This window comes from Cyanistes caeruleus, chromosome 14 (assembly GCF_971803275.1).
Source record: "Cyanistes caeruleus chromosome 14, bCyaCae1.hap1.1, whole genome shotgun sequence".
Classification (NCBI taxonomy): Eukaryota; Metazoa; Chordata; class Aves; order Passeriformes; family Paridae; genus Cyanistes; species Cyanistes caeruleus.
In genome coordinates, this window is record NC_141714.1 from 14,908,071 (window position 1) to 14,930,127 (window position 22,057).

The 22,057-nt window shown below is 53.7% G+C and overlaps 1 long non-coding RNA gene across 1 annotated transcript; it reads right to left on the reverse strand.

Moving 5' to 3' along the window:
- Positions 1–2,883: 2,883 nt before the first annotated feature.
- On the reverse strand, positions 2,884–15,341 carry LOC147650581 (uncharacterized). The gene is made up of 5 exons (XR_015276296.1): positions 15,200–15,341; positions 10,156–14,674; positions 7,245–7,374; positions 5,982–6,103; positions 2,884–4,130 (listed from the first exon to the last, which is right to left on the reverse strand). It is a non-coding gene; the product is annotated as an uncharacterized LOC147650581 (long non-coding RNA).
- Between the last annotated feature and the right edge of the window lie 6,716 nt (positions 15,342–22,057).

Genomic DNA, 22,057 nt, shown 5'->3' on the forward strand with positions numbered 1-22,057 from the left:
GGAGAAAGAGAGAGAGGAGGAGAGAAGTTTTTGCAAAGCCAGCAGATCCCTCCCAGGACATCAAAACCTCTTGGATTCATCCCAAAACAAAATAAGATTTCTCTAATTTTCCAGCAGGCTGGGGGAGAGGCCTCCCTGCCAACCTTCCCAGAGCCAGGAGCTGGACAGCCACACTCCCCCTTCCCACACCTCCTGAGGGAAAAGGACCTCGGCTGCTCCCACCTCGGCTGCGAGCAGGGGCAGAGGGTGGAATGCCAGAAAGACTGGCAGCAGGAAGCGGAATTTCTCCTTCATTCCAGCAATTTGATCCATACACGTGCGGCCGGCCTGGCTTTCGGTAGCACCAGGATCCGTCAGCGGGAGAGCAGCCCCAGTTCCAGCTGCTCCAGAGGCAGGAGGGGGCTCGTGTTTAATGGCTCTCATATTAGCACTTGCTATTTAATATTGCATGTTTAGTCTGCTTGGTCTGCTGCTCCCTTTAGGATCAGGTCTATCCCAAACAATCTCAGAGAGGAATCAGGTTCAAAGATGGACTCAAATTGGTTTCAGACCGGCCCAGTTAATGTCCCATTCCACCCAAAATTGGGACCAACTGCTATGGACTGGGGTCCTCAGGCCTCTCAGTGCTGCTGCAGGGAACAGACAGATCTGAGTCCAAGGTCTGGGGCTGTTCCATCTCCCCATCTGGAGTCTGTGAGGATGAAGAGGCCTTGGAATGGTTTTCCTAGAGAAGCTAGGCTGCCCCAGGATCCCTGGAAGTGCCTAAGACCAGGCTGGATGGGGCTTGGAGCAGACTGGGATGGTGGAAGGTGTCTCAACCCATGGCAGGGGGTGGAACTGGATGATCTGTAAGGTCCCTTCCAACCCACAGCACTCTGGGGTTCTGTGACACCACCCTTCCAGGGTGGCACCTGCTGCAGCTGCTGCTGGCAGTGGTCCCACTTGCCTTGTCCTACCTTTGCCAAGGAGTGACACCCACCCAGCCTGGGGAGCAGCCCCACATTGCAGCTCCTGCAGAAAAAAAATCACCCCTGGCAGGGATTTCCTCCAAGCTCTAAAAATCATTTCAAAAAACCCCAAAAAACAACCCAGGAATCCCAGCATCACTGGCATCTCCTTGGTGAGGTGGGGAGGTTTAACATCAGTGCGTGTTTTATGGATCCAGAGCTCCAGACAGCTGGAAAAGCAGTTAATGTTCCTGTTTGACGTGTTCCAGCCTGGTTTGGAGGGAGCAGATCCAGCAGCTGAGCTCTGCCAAGACAGGGAATCACAGGTATTTCACAGGAGAGGGACAGCTGGAGCTGGGAACTGCAGGTTTTTAGCTGGAGAATGAGAGCTGGATCAGGGACCTGCAGGTATTTCATGGGGGAAGGGAAGCTGGACACTTCTGCACTGAAATCTCTGAGGTTTCTGAGCACGGTGGAATCACAGGCAGCATCTGGCTCAGCCTTCAGGAAGAGATGAACCCACTGCTTTGTGATTAGGGTACAGCACGGGCAGCAGGAAATACCTGGATTTAAGGGGATACCTGGATGAAAGGACAAGAATGAGGGTGAGTGTGCAGTGTCCAGGCCCTCTCTGTCCTCCCAGCTCAGGTCCTGGGATGCAGCGAGGCTCCCGGCCACCAGGAAAATCCAGCCTGGCTCTTCCCAGGACTCCCAGCCTCAGTCCATCCCTTCCATCTGGTGGCAGAGGACATCCCACCTGTGGCTCACAGGTCACTCAGCCCACTCCCCCTTCACAGCCCAGGGGCTGGCAGAGCCAGATTTATTTTCCCTGGCCTAAATGAGGAGCAGAGTAACCCTAAGGTGACCCCAGATGCCTGAGGTGACCCAGTGAGCTCTTGGAGCCCAGAGCACCACAGACACCCCAGAGCCAGGGGTGGTGGGGCAGGGTTAGGAGCCAAAACACCCCAAAATATTCTTGCTGGGCCTCCCCCGTGATGTCACCGCTGCTGCAGGGCTCAGCTGAGGGACAGCTGTGGGGGTAGAACAGGGTGAGTTGTGGCTGGGTGGATCTGAGCACCAGCCAGCTCCCACTTGAAATGTGAAATTTGGGAGAGATCAAGCATCGTGGGAATGGCTTTTTTGGTATAATCCAGTGTCTAGATCCCATTTGGAGTGAGGAGGAGGGTGGGGGAGATTGGGTACAAGGCACCTTCCCACTTCTCTGCACATGTAAGTGATTTATGCTTCTACTGGTGATGCCCAGTGCAGGGCAGGAGGGATCCCAGGGCAGCTAAGCACAGGCTTTGGGCAGAAAACTTTGGGCAGCTCCCCACCTCTCCTTTGGGTGACAGATCCGCTGTGGGGGCATCTCAGCTGCTCCTCCTGCTGTTCCTCAGCAGTCAGGCTTGAGAGATGATCCAGCTGGAAATCATCCTGGTGAGAAAAAAATAATAGTTGATAAAGTCTGATCTTGAAGAAGGTTTGATGGGAGTGGTGAGGTCCTGGCACACAGGTTTCCCAGAGAAGCTGTGGCTGCACCATCCTTGGAAGTGTCTGAGGCCAGGTTGGATGGGGCTTGGAGCAGCCTGGGAAAGGGGAAGAGGGGTGGAATGGGATGAACTTCAAAGCCACTTCCAACCCAAAGGATCTTGTGATTCCATGATTCTATTCTGTCATCAAGTGCCCGACCCAGCTTTGTCTGCTCCAGTTCTGCTGCTGCTATAGGGAGGAGGGGAGAGGGGCTGGGAAATAGAACAGGTGGGATCAGTACTTCCAGCAAGGCGTGACGTCAGCCCTGTGCGAGCGCAGATTCCAGCTCTGGCTCCTGCTCCGGGCAGTGTTTCCTGAGTGTGGAGCTGGAGGTGACCTGGTGAACTCGGAATGTCCCACAGCCTCCAGCCTTCACACTGCCACCAGCCCCGCAAGGATGCAGCACGAGGAGAGGGAACACGAGGGTGGAATTTATTATCATATCAAACAACGTTCCTCGAGCAGCAGCACAGGGCAAATCAAGGGATGGATAAAAGGCACAAAGCGCCTGCAAAGCCTGGTTTAAAATAACCCTTGAAGTAGGAAGCAGCAGCATGAATCATAGTGCATTGCAAACAAGGACGGGATGTGTTTAATTTCCAGTTTATGAAGGCAGTTTTATTTATTTATGATTCTGCTCCAGTGTTTAGCTTATACACAAAGTCATGACTCACTGCTGAAGGAGCTCCAAGCCCTCTTTGGAACAGCACATTTCCTCCTTGAGGAAATGACACAAACCCATTCTGTCCCATCAGCTGAGCAGCACAGGAGGAAGGAGCAGGAGGCATCAGGAGACTTCCCTGCCACCAAACCCACTTGTGGGACCCACCTTCCTGTGGGAAGGAAACTCCTGTGGGTAGGAATCTCCTGGGTTGTTCAGTGGCCGTGCTGGGAAATGAGGGTCAGCAGCAGAGCTGGGCTCCAAGGCTGCAGAGCTGTCCCTTGACACATCAGCAGCTGTGCCACCAGCAGGGCAGAGCAGGGATTCTGAGGCAAAGCAGCCTGGTTTTGCTGGAGTGGATCAAATCCGCAGGCTTCGGCTACAGGGTCCATCCTCCTTGGCTCAGTGGGAGTGGGAAGTGCCCCATCACTGCCCGGCGCTGGAATTTGTTCACAGCTTGTTCTCTTTGCTACCCTGTGGCCTCAGAGCACTCCTGGTGTTCCAAATTTGCAACAATTAATGCCACAATTTCCCTGACAATTAAACTTCTCCCTTTGGAAAAATGATATTTTAATGGAAACAAATGAGGTCCTGGCATGAAGATGATCCTTCCCCTGCTCCATGCCACGGATCCAGGGTATGTCCCAGCAATGTGATCCACTGGGCTGAGCCCACCCTTCCCAGCCTTGTTCCCACCTCTTCTACCACTCTCTGGCTGCTCTGGGAGCACGTCCTGCTCAGGGGTCCTGTGCAGCATCAGGGATGTGTTTCCACGGGTCTGGATGTGTTCCTGAGGATGCTCAACTTCCACTGTGCACTTCCAGCTCTCTGCTGAGCAGGAGCGGCTGTGCCTGCTGGCAGGGATGAGGGTGGACTTGGAGAGGCTGGAGAAGGGCTGGGATGAAGCAGCAGAGCCCAGAAATTCCTCAGGCCGGGCTTGGTGAAGGGCTGCAGAGCTGATCTTCCTCTCCCAGCGGCTGAACCACCGGGAGCTGCTTCAGGCACGGGGAATGGGGACAGCAGAGCCCAGGTGGGAGCAGGACATGGAAGGAAGGAAGGACATCACAGTGAGGACATCACAGTGAGGACATCACAGTGAGGACATCACAGTGAGGACATGACAACCAGGACCGCCAAGCAACCACTGCTTTTCCTTTCTTTTTCCCCAAAAAACGGAGCCAGCAGCACCACCCTCCACAGGAGCACCCCGAACATCCCCAGCCCGGTCACTTCCCGGCCCGGTGGCCCCGAGCCGCTCGCCGGGGCTGGGAGGGAGCCGCCACAGCCGTGAAGGAAGCGCAATCAGCCGCTATTTAGGGCCGATTATCTCAGCCCTGCTCCGGCTTCCCAATAATTCCCTGAATTAGCTGCACGCTTTGTTCGGGAGTGTTGTTGTCAGATATCTCGGACTACAGGGAAGGGGGATGGGACCCAGGTGGGGGAGCAACAGGCAGCGCTGAGTGTTTACAAGTTCCCAAGCAGGAACTACAAGGCTAATTAATTTCTCATTAAGGAAGAAGTCGAAGGATAAAGAAGCATAAACCTCGAGCTTTGGGAGATGCTGCGGATCCAAAGACACGCACATCTCCCTTGTATCCCTGGGAATGAGGCCCCTTCATACCCCAAACACCTCATTTCCTGCTCTTCCCTCTATCCCCAACACTCCCCTTCACCGAGACAGTCAGGATCACCCCAGCCCCATGTGTCACACAAATATGGGGGACTTTTCTGGGAAAATGCACAGAATTTCAGTGTTACAAGGCGACAGCAGATGGGATCTGATCCCAGAGTTCTCAGAATGGATTTGCATCCCTGGAAGTGTCCACGACCTGGTTGGACAGAGCTTGGACCTGGATCAGTAGGAGGTGTCTCTACCATGGCAAGGGACTGGATGAGCTTCAGGGTCCCTCCCAACACAAACCATCCAATGTTTCTCTGATCCACATTTTGGGCACCACCGGAGCTCCATCCATCCCCCGGCCATGGCACCACCCAGCCCCATCCTTCCCTGCTGCCAGCTGTGGAACGGGGTCCCAGCAGAGACCCCACTGCAGAGCACCACGGAGGAGCTCGGAACTCTTCCCTGGTGGTGCCATCTCTGTTCCTGACACTTCTGTAAAGCCAGGAGAGAGGAGAGCTCCAGAATCTTCCCATGGCTTCCAGGAAAGCTGCCTGCTCAGGTTTCCCTGGGAGCTGTGCTGGCTCCAGGACCATTCTCTTTAATAAACAGGGGGATCTTGAAGGGTGACCCAGGTGGGAAACACCTGAGAAGAACCAGGTACATCCTCCTTGCTGGGCAAGGTTTTGGTTTTGGATGCTACAACAGCACCCAGGGGTCTGGAAGCCCGGATCCCATTTTAGCTGAGATCATTTCCTGTCCTCACGGGAAGACCCAAGGCCGGGGTGAGCTCCCAGGAGCAGGCAGAGCTCTGTCCCCTCTGCTGGTCAGGTCACCACGAGCAGCCTGGTGACAGGAATGGGTCACCCAGTGGGCACTGACCCCACAGCCCAGCCCCATCCCACCACTCCAGCTTGTCCAGGGAAAAAGAAACTCGTTTCCAAAGTTTTGTTTGGCCCTGCTGCTGCCAAGCCTCCGTGAACCCCCAGCTCCTGTGCTGTGGCTGGAGGCCGTGGGCTGCCACAAGCACTTCCACCAGGCATCTTTCTCCTGGATGGGAATTGCTCCAGGCCATCGATTTTAAATCCTGGGAAAATTGGCCCATTTGCTGTGCTCACTGAGTGTGTATTTTATAGGATACCTTGTCTCAAAGCCATTAACCAAGCAAACATTGCATTTTATAATCAAATAACAAACCAGAAGATAATGGAGGTGTGTTTCCTACCTTCACTGCTCGGAATGCACCAGGGTAAGGGGTGATTCCTCAGGGTGGAGAGGAGCTGGAGATGGGAGGGTTCTCCTGGAATGAGGGAGCTTCTCATACATGAGCTTCTCCTTCTTGGATGTCTGGTGGGGAGGAATCTCCATCAGCAGGCCAGGGGGTGCTGCCAGCCCCGGGCAGAGGGAAGGACCATGGAGCTTTTCCCTTCCCACAACCCCCAAAGCTCACGAGTGCTTGTGCAGAACTCATGAAGCTCTTTCTCCTCGCTGCTTCACAGGAGGGTTTTTATTTTCCCCCAGCTTGGAATTCAGTTAGCAGCCGTTTTCCTGCAGAAAGTGCAGGAATTGGCCAGCGTTGGAGGGGTGCAGCCCTTCCCCGCTCCCCCAAGGTGCTGGGGGAAATCCCACAGTTCATTTTTCCTGGCTGCAGAATGCCTTTTCCTTCGCATTCTTCAGCTCGCAGGTACTTCATCACCACGTTTCCTATTCACATGTCTGGTCATTTCACTCGTGTCAGGGCTCCTTAACTAGGAAATATCAAGATGTTTTCACCCTGGAAAGCTGGGAAGCGTGTAATTAGCCACCCAGGTAATAAATTACCTGTGCTGGCGACAGCCCACTGGGGAAACCTTTATTCTCCATCTCATCCTATTATGCTGAGCCAATTTAGCACATCTGTAGTTGTTTTAAAATAGTCATTTCAATGGACTCCGAGAAAAGGAGGCTTATTAACAACTTAGCTGCCAGGAGGAAAATGGGAGGGACAGCAGCTGCCATGGAGGGAGAAGTTTGGTTCTGGCTGGAGGACAAATCCTGCTGTGCCTCCAGCTCCTTTCTTGGACCACAGCTTGGACAAAGCTCTGGGATCCCCCTCCAGCCTTCCTGGAGCCCCCAGAGCAGAGGGGCTGGGGAACATTTGGCCATGGATGTGGGAGAGGAGTGGGGGATTTGGGCTCCTTCAGTCACCCCAGTGCTGTCCCACCCCTCCCCTGCTCTCCCCAGCACAGGACAGAGCTGACATTCAGCTGGGGAGGTTCCCAGATGTCCCCAGCCGGCAGAGCTGTCCCCTGTGCTTGTTCATCCATGATCCCCAGCTGCAGGGCCCCAGGGCTCTGCTCCTTTGGGAAATCCATCAGAGCCTGGCTGGGAGGGGCTCTGCAGGTGAGAGCTGGGCTGGGCAGCTGAGCCCGAGCGCAGAGCACCACAGGTGTTTGGGCTGGGGAGGAGGGAACAGCTCCAGCCTGGAGGGAGAGCAGAGAATTGATACCTTGTGTTCACAAACTCAGGCAGTTCCTGGCTCCAGCGCTGCAGAGCTGCATTCCCAACACACTTGGAGGGTGTTTGGGATGGGATCACACTCCTGAAGCTCACATGGAACAGCCTCAGACGTGGAGGGGCTGGAATAGGAATGTGTGCTCAGACACCCACCCCAGCCCACCTGGGAATCACCGGACGAGCCCTCGAGGCACGGCCAAGGGCTGCTTTGTCCAGCAGAGCTCAGGCTACTGGTGTGGATGCCAAGGGAAAACCAGGAGTTCTGGGCTTTGGCACAACCCCTGAGTGGATGAAACTGCTCATTTTAGCCCTTCCTCCTCATTCTCCTCCCCATCCATCATTGCAGCCTTGCTGGACACCCTCCATCCCTGCTGCAATGGCCGGGACCCTCTAGAGAGCTGAACATGAACTCTGTGCCTCAGGCAGGAGGGAGTTCCTGCTGGAGAACCTCCCCATCCCTCCTCCAGGCTCGATTTCATTCCCTCCCCACGCTGCTCTGGGATATTTCCCGGCTGTAGTTGGATCAGGGGGAACACACATCATTTTTAAGCTGAGCCTAAGTGACAGAAGAGCCCTGAGCCGCACTTAGAATCCCAGGCAGATGTTCCTGGGACATCAGCACCCTCCCTGCACCTCCATCAGGGAACAACTCAGGCTTTCCCAAGCACCTTTCCTTGGCTCCCAGCCCCTTCCATCCACGCACAGCTGAGCTTCCTTGTCATGGAATCACGGACTGCTTTGGGTTGGGAAGGACCTTAAGGATCATCTCATTCCGGCTCCCCGCTCTGGACAGGGAACAATTATCCTCCCAGGAACCACCCCAGCAGTGCCTGTGTCCTCCTCAGCACAGGGCTGCTCCAACTTTTCTAGAGCCCACAGAGCTCCAGGTCCAGCCTGGGGATTTTCCAGAACATGGAAAATCAGGTCTGGCAGAGGGAGCCCTGCCTGCTGCACACTGGGAGCACTGGGAACCCCCCCGGAGTCCCCCCCAGCTCCCTGCCCTCCCATGGCTCCAGCCATCAGGAGAGCTCCTGCTCCATGGCCTTTTTCCAGTGGGACAGTTAATCCTGGCCTGACTTCTTGCAACAAGGACCAAAACCCACATGAAAGAGATTATTTTTCTAATTTCCTTCCCTGTCTGGCAGCCTGAAGAGCACATCTACTTGGAATGAAGCATCCTGGCATTTCCCCTGCCATCACCTAACCCTGAGTGCTGCTCTGCCTGGGATGGAGGCAGGAATGTGGCCTGGACCAGCACTAACCCTTCCAAATAAATGGGATATCAGGACAGGCCAGGCTCTGAGCTTGGGGCATCCACCCAAAGCCACATATTTTTGGGGTTTTTCTTAGCATCTTTCAGTAAACCGGGAATAAAAAGGATTTAGGAACTATTCCACCAGAGCCCCCTCCAGAGCTGGCCCAGCCTGGCCTCTCCTGCATTGCTTTTATGCACAGATCCCTCATATCCCTGGAAACCAGCTCATCCCCAGGTGTAGCCTGAGCATGAACTGGTTCCTGGCTTGCAGGGACAGCAGGGCTTAGGGGCAGCTGGGAGGTGCTGAGGGCCAGCAGCAGATTTGCCTAAAAAAGGCAGAGAAAAGCGCCCGGGAGGAAGCTGCTCCCTGCAGTTTTATTTTTCCTTTCTTGTTCCTTATTTACACAGGTTGTTCCAGCTCCTCTCTCATATTTTCACCCTTTGCAAATGGAAAAGAGCAGCAGAACGTTCCAAAGCCCTGACCCTGAGTGACTCCCTGCAAAATTCTTCTGAAACCTCTCGCCAGGTCTATCTCCAGTCAGCCAGTTCCTGGAAAAGCAGGTCACACCCCAACACCTACACCTGCTGTTCCAAAGGATTTTTTCATGCCTCTGGAGGCCAGCAGTGGCTCTGCCACAGGGAATGTCCCAAGGAATGTCCCATTCTATCCCAGGGAACTCGCAGGGTGTGGAGCCAGGGGTGTGAAGGCGCTGGTTCCCAGGGCGCCCGTTCCAAGGCTGGTGCTCCCCCTCTCCCCTCTGGCCAGATGGCTCCTGGCAGCAGCCTCTCGTCACATCCCCAGCTCTGGAATCGCTCCGTGCATCCTCTGCCTTCTGCTTTTGTCAAACGGATCATTGACCCCACTTTCCCTCATCGTCTTTGATTATCCAAGACAATCCCTTTCACTGCCTCGAGGAGCTCCCAGGGGGATCCCACCCCTTCCATGCGTAAACCAACACAAACATCCCTGGTTTTCAGCAGGCTGCATCCAACCCCTGTGATGAATCATTCCTCTGTGTCCGTGTCTCACTGAAGGACAGGGAGAGGGGAATGGTTGTGGGATTTGTCAACTGTAGATTCAGGAAAACAGGAAAAAAAACAACCCTTGACTCAAACATTAGTTGGCAAATCAAATTATTCCCCACTTCATCTGTATTATTTAGGCCTAATTGTATTACTGGGGCTGTAATCCAGGGAAAACACAATTATTGGGAGAGATTGCAAGGATGGCATCTTTGGGAGGGCAGGAAGGAAGGGCCTGGCCGCTGGGTGTGAGGAGGGGGCCGGGAGCTGCCTGGTGTCGGGACAAAGCCTTTCCAGCCCCTGCTCCTGCAGGGATTTCAGCTGAGATCCCAGCTCAGGCTGCAGCTGCTGGCAGCTGGAGGCTGTCCCCAGTCCCCAGATTTTATTGGATATTCCAGTGACTCGGAGGCTGCCAAGGACCTGAGCAAGGATGGGCTTTGTTTTCCTCGTCTATTAAATCCCTCTCTTGCCTCTTAAATCCTGCTCTTTACAGCATGCCAAGGATCAAGGGATGTGCTGGTGGCTCTTCCATGGGCAGTTATTGAACTTTCCATGGATTTTACCAACCTAAAGAGCCCCACAAAACCTCTGTCTGCACAGCCAGGGGACACTCCCCGTTCCTTACCCTGCTGGCTCCTGCTCCTCCTGTAGGATCCCGAGGAACAGCCCACCTGCCGAGGAACAATGGAAAAGAGCTCTGGCCCTGGGATGCGATGTTTGTGACAGCACCTGCAAAAGGCTGCTGAAGTCAGAGGAGAATTTCCTGCTTGGAAGTTTAAAGACAAGAAAGAATAATTAAAGTCCCTTCTGCAATGTCATTAAATATAAATACAAATGGTGTTAATATCTCTGGGTACTACAGAGCATTCCTAAGCACCCTCTAATTGTCTAATTAAATCACTGAGGGCTGAGGTTAGTGACAGCAAAATCCTTAATGGGGCCTTGCTGGGACGTTTAGAGAAGGCTCTGTGCAAGGGGGTTGTTTATCTAATTAATCCCCAAGGTCACAGCCCCAGCTCCTGAGCCAGGTAATGCAATTTAGGTCCCTCGCATTTCGTCAGGCTGCCTCAGACCTACTTTACACCCGCTGGCTGTGCCGGGGGAGGGAAGGGATCTGGAGCATCCCCACGGAACAGGGAGATCCTCGTCCTTCTCTGGGCTCTGCTGTCCCTCAGCAGAGTGCCCTGGAGGGGAATGGGGTGAGCAGCACTCAGTGAAATTGGGGCAGAGGTCCTGAGCCTGAAGAGGGGCTGAGGAGTCACAGACCGGAGTCAGGAATTGTCACCTCCTGCAGGGACAGAGCTCACTGTGCTGCACTGCTCTTCGTGGGGTTGTGGGATGGGACCCATGGATGGATGGGTGGATGGGTGGATGGGTGGATGGATGATGGGTGGATGATGGATGGATGGATGGATGGATGGATGGATGGATGGATGGAGAATTATGTTCTGAAGGACAGCTGAGAGCAGGAGCAGAGATTTTTCTTCCAAAATGAGCTGCAGAGGTCAAACATCCCCTCAGCCCTCATCCCTCCCAAGGGCTGAGCAGAACTCCAGAGAAGACAGAAAGAAGAGGAAGAGGAAGAGGAAGAGGAAGAGGAAGAGGAAGAGGAAGAGGAAGAGGAAGAGGAAGAGGAAGAGGAAGAGGAAGAGGAAGAGGAAGAGGAAGAGGAAGAGGAAGAGGAAGAGGAAGAGGAAGAGGAAGAGGAAGAGGAAGAGGAAAGCCCCTCTCTGCCTCCCTGTCTGCAGGCAGGGAAAGGCTGGAGAGAGCTGCTGCCATGCCCTGGCTGCTCCAGGAGTGAGGGGACATTTAAGGGCCATCCAGGAGCAGAGGGCAGGGAACACCCAAAAGCAGTGCCCTGCCCTGTTTGCAGCATCCCAGCTCCTGTGCTGCTGCTCCCAAAATCCCTGTGACCAGATGAAGGGAGTCTCTGATGCCGCTCATCCCTAAATTCCAAAAGAAGAGGCAACTCTTCTTTTCTTTCCTTCCCTTTGAAATGATGATTCACCCCCCCTGCTTCCAGTGCTGGCTCAGCCAGTGCTGATGGCTTTGGATAGGAGCGGCTCGGTTGGAATTCCTGGGCAGGCTGTCAAATTGTCACAGCTCATCCGTGTGCAGCCAGGGGCTGGTGCTCCATTGTCCACAAATCGGGACCAGATGTGGATGTCCCGACAGCCATGGGCTCCCGCTGCCGCCGGGAGAATGGAGCAGCCCAACGCCCCCAGCCGTGGTCATGGCTCTCCCCCCGCTCCCCAATCCCTCCTCCCCATCCCGATTCCACAATGGAATATGCAAAATGGGAACAACAACGGGCATGGGATGAATAAAGATGTGCAGCTGGGTAAATAATCACCCGTTCCCAGCACTGCCAGCCTTGACCCCCGGATTGTCCCCAAACTGGGCTGGTGACTCTGCTGGAAAATCTGCCCCTGGAGAGGGGAAGGGGAACTCCTTCCCCAACATTCCCAAGGTAAAGGGTATTAATGGCAGGAAGGAGGGTGGTTTACGTTGGATATTGGGAAGAAATCCTTCCCTGCGAGAGTGGGGAGGCCTGGCACAAGGTTCCCAGAGAAGCTGTGACTGCCCCTGGATCCCTGGAAGTGCCCAAGGCCAGGTTGGATGGGGCTTGGAGCAACCTGGGACAGTGGGAGGTGTCCCTGTCCCTGGTAGGGGAGTGGAAGGAAATGATCTTGAAGATCCCTTCCAATCCAAACCTATAGAATTCCATAATTCTATCATTTCCATCACACAGCACTAAATCCAACCCCATCCTAACCCTGCCTGAATCCTGGGTGTGGATTCAGGTGGACTCAGAAGAATTCTTGTTCCACAAGAGGTGGAACAGACGAGCCTGGCCCAGTGCTGGTGGCCTCTCTCCAAAGAAGCCACTCCAGGCCCCTGCAGCCCTTCCAGGACATCTCTAAGGTGACCAGTTCAAACCCCTGGCCCCTTCCAGCGCGAGCCACTGAGCCCAAATTCATCCCAATCCAAAAGAAACTCAGACGATGCTTTTGGGAGCTGTGTCTTCATTTTCACGCTCGGGGTGTGTAATTCCCTCTGACATTCCTGGGTTTTCTGCTTTCTTTCCATTTGCACCATTGCAAATGAGTGTTTCCTCCACCAAAATCTACAGCAATGTAAACACTCTGCTTGCAAGGAGAGGGCTGGCCTTGAAACACTTCCCTGGGATCCTTTACCGGGATGCAGAAAGCTAGGAGCAGATTTCCGCTGATATTTGTTGCTTTTCAAACAGAAGCAAATGTTTATAGCCAGGCTGTAAACCACGCTAATGGGGGGCAGATCCGCTTCAGGAGCCGTGTTTGGAGACAAAGGAAAAGGAGAAGCCCTGGCTTTGCTTGGAAGCCAAACTTGGAAGTTCGGCTCCCGCTTCCGATGCGCTTCCTGAGCCTCGGCCACGTCCCACACTTTTATAAAATCACCCATGCAGGGAGTCAGAACTGACAGAAATACACAGGCACTGAGTCACTTTTCCGTGGAATTTCATTTGTGTTCGCTCCCACATTTATGGAATTTCACACACTCATGGATGGAGCTCCCGGCAGCTCCAAGTCCATCGCATTCCTCTCCAACATTCAGCTTCAGGAACCACCTCCATGGAGTGGGACACACATTTAGTCCTGCCTCCCCCAAACAGGATCAGAACCGGCAGGGAGGTGGCAAAACTTCACTGAAATCCCCTGGATATCAGGATATGGATGCAATTCTCCATGAATTCTCTTCTCCATGGAAAAGGTGGTCAGGCATTGGAACAACCCAGGGAGGTTTGGAGTGCCCATCCTCGGAGGTGCCCCAGGAATGCCTGGACATGGAACTCACTGCTCTGGTGAGGATCAGCCGCAGACTGGACTTAGTGATCCCAGAGATCTTTTCCTACCTGGATGAATCTGGGATCTGTGATCCTGGGAAGCACCACCAGCATCCCTCACACATCCCACCGGAGCCACGCATCACTAATTCCCGCTGTCTCCCACAGCCCTTCCCTGACAAAGCGTTTCGGTGACCCAGGAATGTTATCTTAGCAAATCAAAAATGTAAACATTTAGGTTCAGGACTGGGCTGGCTGGATTTGGGAATGAGTTATGGTCGGAGCCCGGCGAGGAGGCTGAGTTTGGCTTGGCAGTTCCTCCTGTGCCTGGAACCTGCTTTTCAGGATTAAATACGATCCCCTGCAATCCATCCAAAATGTCAATTACCCCGAGTCTCTCAGGTTTGCAATTACAGAATGCAAGTCATGTTCAGCGTTTTATGAAACTGCTTTTCTTGGCAGGGCCCATCTCTCTCTTATTGTAAAAAATAACTTTCAAATCAAAGCATTAAATCAAGGCACAAACGCTGGGAAGGACGCGGGGCTGAGGCTGGAAAGTTCCAGCGCCGGAGCTGGAAGGGAGCTGAGCTGAGCTGGTTTCTGGTGCGGGAACGAGAGTGGCAAATCAGGGGGAAAGAATGTGGAACAGTCTCGGCTGAGGAACGCCTAATCCCACCATCATGGATTTAAATCCCACAATCGCCTCGTTAGAACCCCCCGCGGGGCAGGGGGAGCGAGCCTGGAGAAAACACCTCTCCCATCCCGCTGGAATCCGAACAGTCCTGCCCCGGCTTGGGCTGGAGCTGCGGCAGCAGCTGCAGGGAATTGCTTTCAGGCCTTTCCAAGCTTTAGGACTCAGCTGCCAAAGGCGCTCTGACCCCTTTCTTCCTCCTCATCTGGAAGGTGGGGAGGGGAGCGCAGGGAATTTGGGAACGCTGACCCCACCGTGGACCCGCAGCGCTGAGCCGGGGCAGGACCCTGTTTGTGAGCGGCTGGATCCCTGGAGGAGAGGGCAAGGTGTGCTTAGCAGGCAGCAGCTGTTGGTGGGGACACGGCCTGTGCTGGAGAGAAAAGGGAAATTCCCCTGGAAACCTTCCCTGGGATTTACAGGGAGTGCGTCTGTCCCTGAATGGGTGAGCCGGCCTTCCCGGGGATCCCCTTGCAGGGTTGGCTTCAGTTCCCAGCCTTCCGAGTCACATCAAATCCTCCAGGGTCAGGGAGAGCCCTCAGATTCTGATGGAAGCCTTCATTGGTGTCACTCCCGACCCAGCAGACCCGGTCCAACCTGTGCTCCGGGTGAGACGCCTCAGCCCCGGCCCTGTTAATGAGAGCAGGACTAATGAGCTCAGGGACTAATGAGGGCAAGGACGCGACGCCCTCCCACCTGCCAGCAGCCCGGCCGCATTCCTGGCTGGGCAGGACATTCCTGGCTGGGCAGGACATTCCCTCTGGTTTCGGGATGTTCCTCTCCAGCCATTCCCACCCCGCTGCCGTGTGCGCTTAAGCCGGGCGGGCTCCACGCCGGCGCCCAGCGCCACATCCCGGCCTCGGGATAAGCACTTTTTCATCTGTCTCCACGTTTATTTCTTCCTGACGAGGAGCTTTGGCATGGGATAGCGGGAGAGCTGTGAGATGCCGGGTTTGATGGATCCGGACTGGATTTGGATGCCAGAAGCCCCTCGGCAGCGTCGCTCTCTCCAGGTGCCAGCCGTGCTCCAGGAGCTGAACCACGGGGGCTTTCCTGCAGGACACCCAGGCGCTGCCAGCATCCCACCATCCCAGTTTCCCTGTGCTCCAAATGGTGCCAGCTTCCACAATCCTTCCCAAAACCAGCTTCCTTTACCACAGGATGAGGAAAAGGAGAGCGCATCTGGCAGAGGCACAGGGAGACAGGAACCAGAAGCCGAGGGAGGACTGAAGTTGGCCAAATAGTCTTAAAAACTCCAGGCAGTTGGAGTCGGGAGCGCCATTCCCGCGGACCCTGCCGCCGGCTTGGGCCCCTTTTGGATGCTCTTCCCGGGATGCAGGTGCACGGTGTTAAGAGATCATTTCCTGCCTGCACCGCAGCTCCAGGGATGGATTTACCACTGGGCTCACTTCACCCTGCTTTGCTCTCTTCATCCCTTTTTTTCCTCTTTCCTCGACTCCTCCTTTATTCCCTAAAAGCCCCTAAAAACCGGGCAGAGCTGCTGCAGCCCCGGGACCATCCCGTTCAGTGGGAAAAGCCAGCTGCTCTCCCAAAGCCATGGAGCTCATCGAGGGGGGAGACAAATGGTTCAGCGAGGGGCTTTTGCAAGAGATAAGGAGCTGAGGGAATATTAGGAAATGCAAAAGGCAGAGCAAGGCAAAGGAGGGAGGGACCTGCTGGAAAACAGGGATAATTCTCCCTGAAAAGGATTTAATTACCGATCACACTGAGGTGTTCAGCAAAACCAGCCTGCAGTGGGGAGCTCGTTCCAAACAAACGAAAAGACTGCAGGAGTTGCCAGTGGAAGTGCAATTAAGGCCAGGCTCAAAGAAAACTCTCTCTAATTGCACAAGTGGAGGGAAAGGGAGAGATTTCCCCTCTGCTCTGGCTTTCCTTTATTTTTTTCCCCTGGATGAATGTGAATCCTTCACAAAATAGGTCCCTTGGACAACTTTGCTCACAAAATCAATGAACTCAAACATCAGCAGAGTCTTTGGCTTCCACCGGGCAGTGAATTCCTGCACTTACCTGCTGGGACAGGGGAGAACATTGTTATTCCCAAAAAGAACTTGGGATATTATAAATTCAGTTTATATTTTTTATAAAATAAAATCATGATTAACCTGTGTGTCAGATGGATAAAGTCAGTGCAGTCACACACCGGTCACAGACTCCAGCCACACACTCCAGGATTTCTTCTTTTCCTCGGATTTAATTCCCTCCAGTGCCTTCAGTTCTCCTATTGGGAACCAGTTTCATTCCTCATTAGCCAGACATTTGGAATGCTCAGACCCGGTCACTTGTCTGCAATAACGTCTCAGCATTGCAACAGCAGAGTGGTTTAACAGGAGGATCTGATGGAAAACAAGGAATAATGAATGGCAACAGATCCTATCTGATTTTATATCCCACTGCAGTTTAGGGCAGAGGTTAAAAACTGCATTAGGAAGGAATAAATATATTCCATTTTTAACAGTAAAGCTCAGCTGAGCGCTCTGTGTGTGCAGCAGTGCAGGGAGGGGTCATCCCAAATTCCCATTTTTGCCAGGGAAACCTGTGTGATGCAGTCCCAGGGCATCCCCTCGGGTGTTTGAGACCTTGGTCTGTCCCTGGGCCATTCCCACTGTGGGAAAACCATGTCCCAGCACTTCCCTTGGAGAAGAGGATGGAGCCAGGAGCTCATGGAGCCAGGAGCTCATGGACCCCCCTGCCTCGCTGAGCTCCAGGGAGCAGGACCAGACTGGCCCACAATGAGGGAGAGGGGATGACCTCTGGAATGTCGTATTCCTGTGGGCTCAGCCTCCATGAGCAAAGGTTCAAGGCTTAGTGGCAGATGAGTTATGGTCCCAGAAAATCAAAATTTGGGATTTTCAAGCACCAAGAGGGATTTTTTCCCTTTTGGATAGCAATTCCTCCACACAAGAATAATGGATTTAATCCCAGAGTGGTTTGGGTTGGGAGGGACCTTAATGCAGGGACATCTTCCACTATCCCAGGTTTCTCCAGGCCCTGTCCAACCTGGCCTGGAACAACTCTAGGGATGGGATAGCCAAGAAGTCAGTGCTGGTACAGTGACAGAGCATTGGGAATCACTGCCACCCCCCAGACCTGCACCCACCACAGGGAAGAACCACATCCCAAGGATGCTTGGATCATTTTCTCCTGAAATTACAAAACCAGGATGCAAACAAAACCAACCCCTCCAACCACCCAGTGCTGCACAAACTGAGGGCAGCATCCACCTGATTCCCAAACATCTCCCTGCACACAGCTGGTGATGCAAAGCCAAACCTGGAATTCCAAGGCTTTATTTCTTAAATCTGGCTTTCCCCAGTTTCCAGTCAGAGCTTGCTGCATCTGCAGGGCAGCAGTGGTGCCTTGTCACCCTGGGACCACAGCCTCGCAGCCTGGGGAGGTGCTGGGAGAGCCTTTTCCTTTGGGCCATGTTCCTACAGCTCAACCCAGCTTCCACACCAAAGTAGTCAGCTCACACTCCTCTCCAGAAAACCCAACTCCAGCCCCAAAACTGTGCTGAGGCAGCGAGGAGAGTCCCCTCTGCTGTCACAAATCCTTCCTTGGCACTGCCATCAGCCCCTGGGTGCAGTCCAGCAGCTCCCAGGGATGCCGAGAGCTGTCACTGGCACCAGGTGCTCCTTCTCAGCCACTGCCCAAGGGAGATAATTGTGGCTGGAGTGGAAAAGCTTCCAGCCAGGATTTGGGGTTGTTTTCTGTACACACGGTCTGGGTGTTTATACTGGGCTGGAGAGGGAGGATTAAGCAGCGGGATGTGGGATGTTCCTTAAGGATCTCATCACTAAAAATATATTGAGACATTGAGAAGGGTTGAAGGGGAGGCTGTAATGATCCAGAGGCCGGAGAAATCCAGGCAGAAACGTTTTAAGAGCAGCATCTGCCTACTCCAAGCAAGCAGCAGCTAAATGGAGGGATGACAGCATCCTGCAAATAGCTGGAATCCATAAACACCACGGAGCTCACAGCACAGCGATCGCGTGAATGAAAGAAAACTTCAGTGAAACCAGGCTGAGATCCCATCTCCCCGAGGGAGAGCCACAGGAGAGGGGATTTAGGGAGTTTGTCTGTCCTTGGTGCGTGGTTTGGCCCTGGGAAGAGCCCTGTGGGCCTCGGAAAGGAGGCTGAGGGTCTGGGAGGGGGCTGAGGGGGTTTGGGGGCATTCCAAATCTCCAGCTGGAGGTGGAGCAGGGTTTGTGCCTGAAGTTCTCGCTTAAGGAGGTGGCATAAGGTGACATCATCACTGCATGGGATGGAGGGATACTCTATTCCTGCTGAAAATCCACAGAATCCCGGCATGGTTTGGGTCCAAAGGGATCGTAAAGCTCATCAGTTCCACCCCCTGCCACGGGCAGGGACACGTGCCACTATCCCAGGCTGCTCCAAGCCCTGCCCAAGTGGCCTTGGACACCTCCAGGGATGGGGCAGCCACAGCTGCTCTGGGATTCTGAGCTATATTTTAGTTCACAGTAAAAAGTTGCAGTTTCTTGGAAATCTCCACTGCCAGGGCACGTCCCGAGTTTTCTTTGCCTTTCAGATGGACATTCCCAACATCCCGGTCTCTCCCTGCTCCAAGGAAGGGTAAAATTTCCTTTCAGAAAAAGGTGTGAAAATCCCGGTTACCGTCGCCTCTTCAGCCTGTAGAGGGCTTTGTTCCGAATTGCCACCAATTCCCTGGATGGGAAAGGGCAGGGCCAGAGCCAGGGGTGGGAAGGTGCCCGTCCTGGGAACCATCCCAGGGAATCCCAGGGAATGGGCAGGAGGCCCAGGTGACCCTGTTCTTTCTCTCTTCTGCTGACTTTTTCTATTTTCAGCCCCAAAATTTTTAATAAATGACGAGTTCAATTCAAAAAACGTGGAAAGGAAGATTTTACACACTTGGATTAGAGAATCCCTTCCACTTCCAGAGGTGATCAATAGAAATTTGCATTGGAAAAACCATCAGTCCAACAGCAAATCCACCTGAGAGCATCACCCTGAGCCCCCACTGGGTTTTCCTTTGGCTTTGCAATCCCAGACTCTCCAAACCCCATTAAATGCAGACACCAACATGGAAACAGAGCTGCTGATGGCACCAGGAAGGGATCTGGGGCCATTTTGGCCTCAATTAAATAAATAGAGGGAAGGTAGAGAGTCATAACCAGGTCATAAAAAAAGGCATCAAATGATTTTTTTTTATTGTATATGCTACCAGAAACCTTCTGTTCGTCCCAGCACCAGCGCTGCTCCCTGAAGAGGCAGGGATTGCTGGAGAGGGGGACAGCTGCTGTCTTTCACAGTTAATTATGAAGATGAGTTAAGAATTAATCAGGTGAAGGGAGAGATGTGAAAACAATCATGGCCAGGAACAACGAAATTTGTCCCTTAGAAGAAGTTAAACCGGCTATTGGAACTTGTCAGAGACCCAACACATACAGTCCTACACAGATCCACAGCTCCCAAAATGGGAATTTTCAGCTCATTTTCTAATTTGAGAGTGCACAGCACAGATGAAACCGAGATTAGGGAATGTACAGGACGGATTAAACCAAAATCAGGCTGTACCCCCGGGCAGATTCACGGAAGGCAGGAGAAAGCTGTTCCATGGGGAATGCTGGAGAAGGCAGCTCCTGGAGGAGAGGAGAGGGACCTTCCCCTCTGGGCAGTGACAATCCAGCTGTGCCACCCCTGGCTCTCCCCTCCTGCTGCCACAGAACTGCAGGAGAGAGGGATCTCAACCTCCAAAGGCTGTTGGGGCACCCACACCCACCTCTTCCTTCAGGAGCAGCATCCACGGGGACCCCGATGCTCCTTACTCGGGTACGATGTCCCAGGAGCTGTGTCCATCCCATCCCATCCCATCCCATCCCATCCCATCCCATCCCATCCCATCCCATCCCATCCCAGGGAGGAGATGCCTGCGGATCCTTCCCCAGAGGCTGCAGGCGTTGCCAGCTGGGCTGGGAAGCTGCTCCTCGGCAGCCAAATCCAACCCAAATTTCCATCATCAGCGGAGGAATCAGCCCCATCCCCCTGGCAGGCGCTGCTCAGCGAGATGGGATTGATAAGATCCCTGGGAGGCACGGGAAGACCGCGTGCCAAACACAGCCAATTAATGTCAGCCCTTTCCCATGCCAACCAATTAAGCTGTGTGCGCTTGTCACCAGCGCCGGGAAGGGGGTGGAGGGCACGGAGGACGCGATTCCAGGGAAGCCTTGAGGATCTAAAAACCTCCTTAATTTATAGGCGGGAGGGGGAGGGTGTAGACACCCTGCTCTAACCCGAACGGGCCTGATTAATGGCTCGGCTAATTTAGGAGCTGCTTGGCTCTGCTGACCTGGGGAGGCTCCATTTAACAGGAATCAGGCTGGCATGGGAAGCAGGGAGCAGCTGAACGATCTAAGAAGCAACAGATGGGCTCTGCGGTCGCCTTGCCAAGCACCAACACTGTTTTCTGAGCACTTGCTCTTAAACCTCCTCCAAAAGGGAAGAAGTGATAATCAGAACCATAAAACCCATGTGGCTGATCCAGGAGTGGGGAAGGAGGCAGCTCCTCTGCCCAGCCAAGAGCTCCTGGGCTGGGAAGTGGTCCCAGAGGTGCTGAGCCACCTCCAGCCCTGTGGCTGCAGGGATGGGGGAAGGAGGAAAAACATCTTCTGCCCCACCTGTGCCATGAAAAATCACAGGATGTTGGGAGGCAGAAGAGGGAGGGAAAAGCTGGTGAAAGACTTGGAAAAATTGAGGGGGTCCTGCAGCTTCAGCTTGGTCTGGATGGGGAAGCTCCACAGGCCCTGGGCATTCTCAGGCTCTGGAAAAGAACCGCTCTCCAAGATAAGCAATGCTCCAAGCCACAGGGACTGACTTTGGAAGAACTTACAAAACCAAACTTAACGGGGGCAGGGGAGGGAGTTTCCCAAAATCCAACATTTCTGAGGGCAGATTGTCCCAGCCAGCTGTGGCTTGGGTTCCTTGGATGGCGAGGAGGCAGCAGAGGTGGCAAAGCACCCACCTGGCTGCGAGGGAGACGGGAGAATAAAGCCATGGAGCTGCCAGAGCTTTGCAGGAGGAGGATGTGGGAGACCTGCAGCAATCTGGGAGCAGATCCAGGTGGGATGGCTTGGAAATACACTGGAGCGATGGAAATGTTGGGTTGTTTATCCCAAAGGTGAGCAGAGGCCCCAGGAAGGCACCAGAGTGACTTGTCTGGGGCTGGAGTTTTTTAATAAAGAAACAGTAAAAAAAAAACAAATAACAGAGCAGCTCCTGCTTGCCAAGGGCTTTGGGAATCACACCTGGCACAGGAACACAGCACAGCTGAGCTCCTCAGAGCCAGAGCTTGGAGGAGAAAAAGGGATCGCTCTCTACACCCCATATGGGGTGGAGAGGAAAAAAAATCCCTCAGACTAATAAAATCTGGATTTTTTTTTTAAACTGCCTACTTTTCCCCCAGGAGCAATATCTGTCTGCACAGATCTCGTGTTGTGGTACTGTTTGCATCCAAATAAAAACGAGGAATCACCACTGACCCTCTCATCCCTGTTCTGTTTTGTGCATAGGGTAACGTGCCTGAGGAGCAGGAGATTATCTGTAGGTGATGGTTTGCAAAGTTCTCCTGGAGCCCCACATGGCCTAGGAGCACAGCAGGCAGGTCTCACACAGGGGTTTTCCACCTTTTCTTATGGATGTTCTGTGAGAGAAGTTTCTAAGCAGGTCCCTTTCAAAGGCTGCAGATTCCCAGCTCTAAGCCAAGAGCATTAAAAAACAAGATTTCATTTTTCCCTGGGTATAATGACCACGGCAAGATGTCCCTGAGCTCCCTGGTGTGGCTGACACAGTGATCCCATGGCCCTGCCAGATTCTGGAGATGGGATGATTTGAGGGCTGCCAGAAAATACCAAAAACTCCTGGAACTTCACTACCCAAGGTGTTTTTGTCTCTGCTGGTGGATTGGCTGAGCCCCAGGAATCTGTCCCTTCCCCGCCCAGACTCTCCAGCGTCACAGAT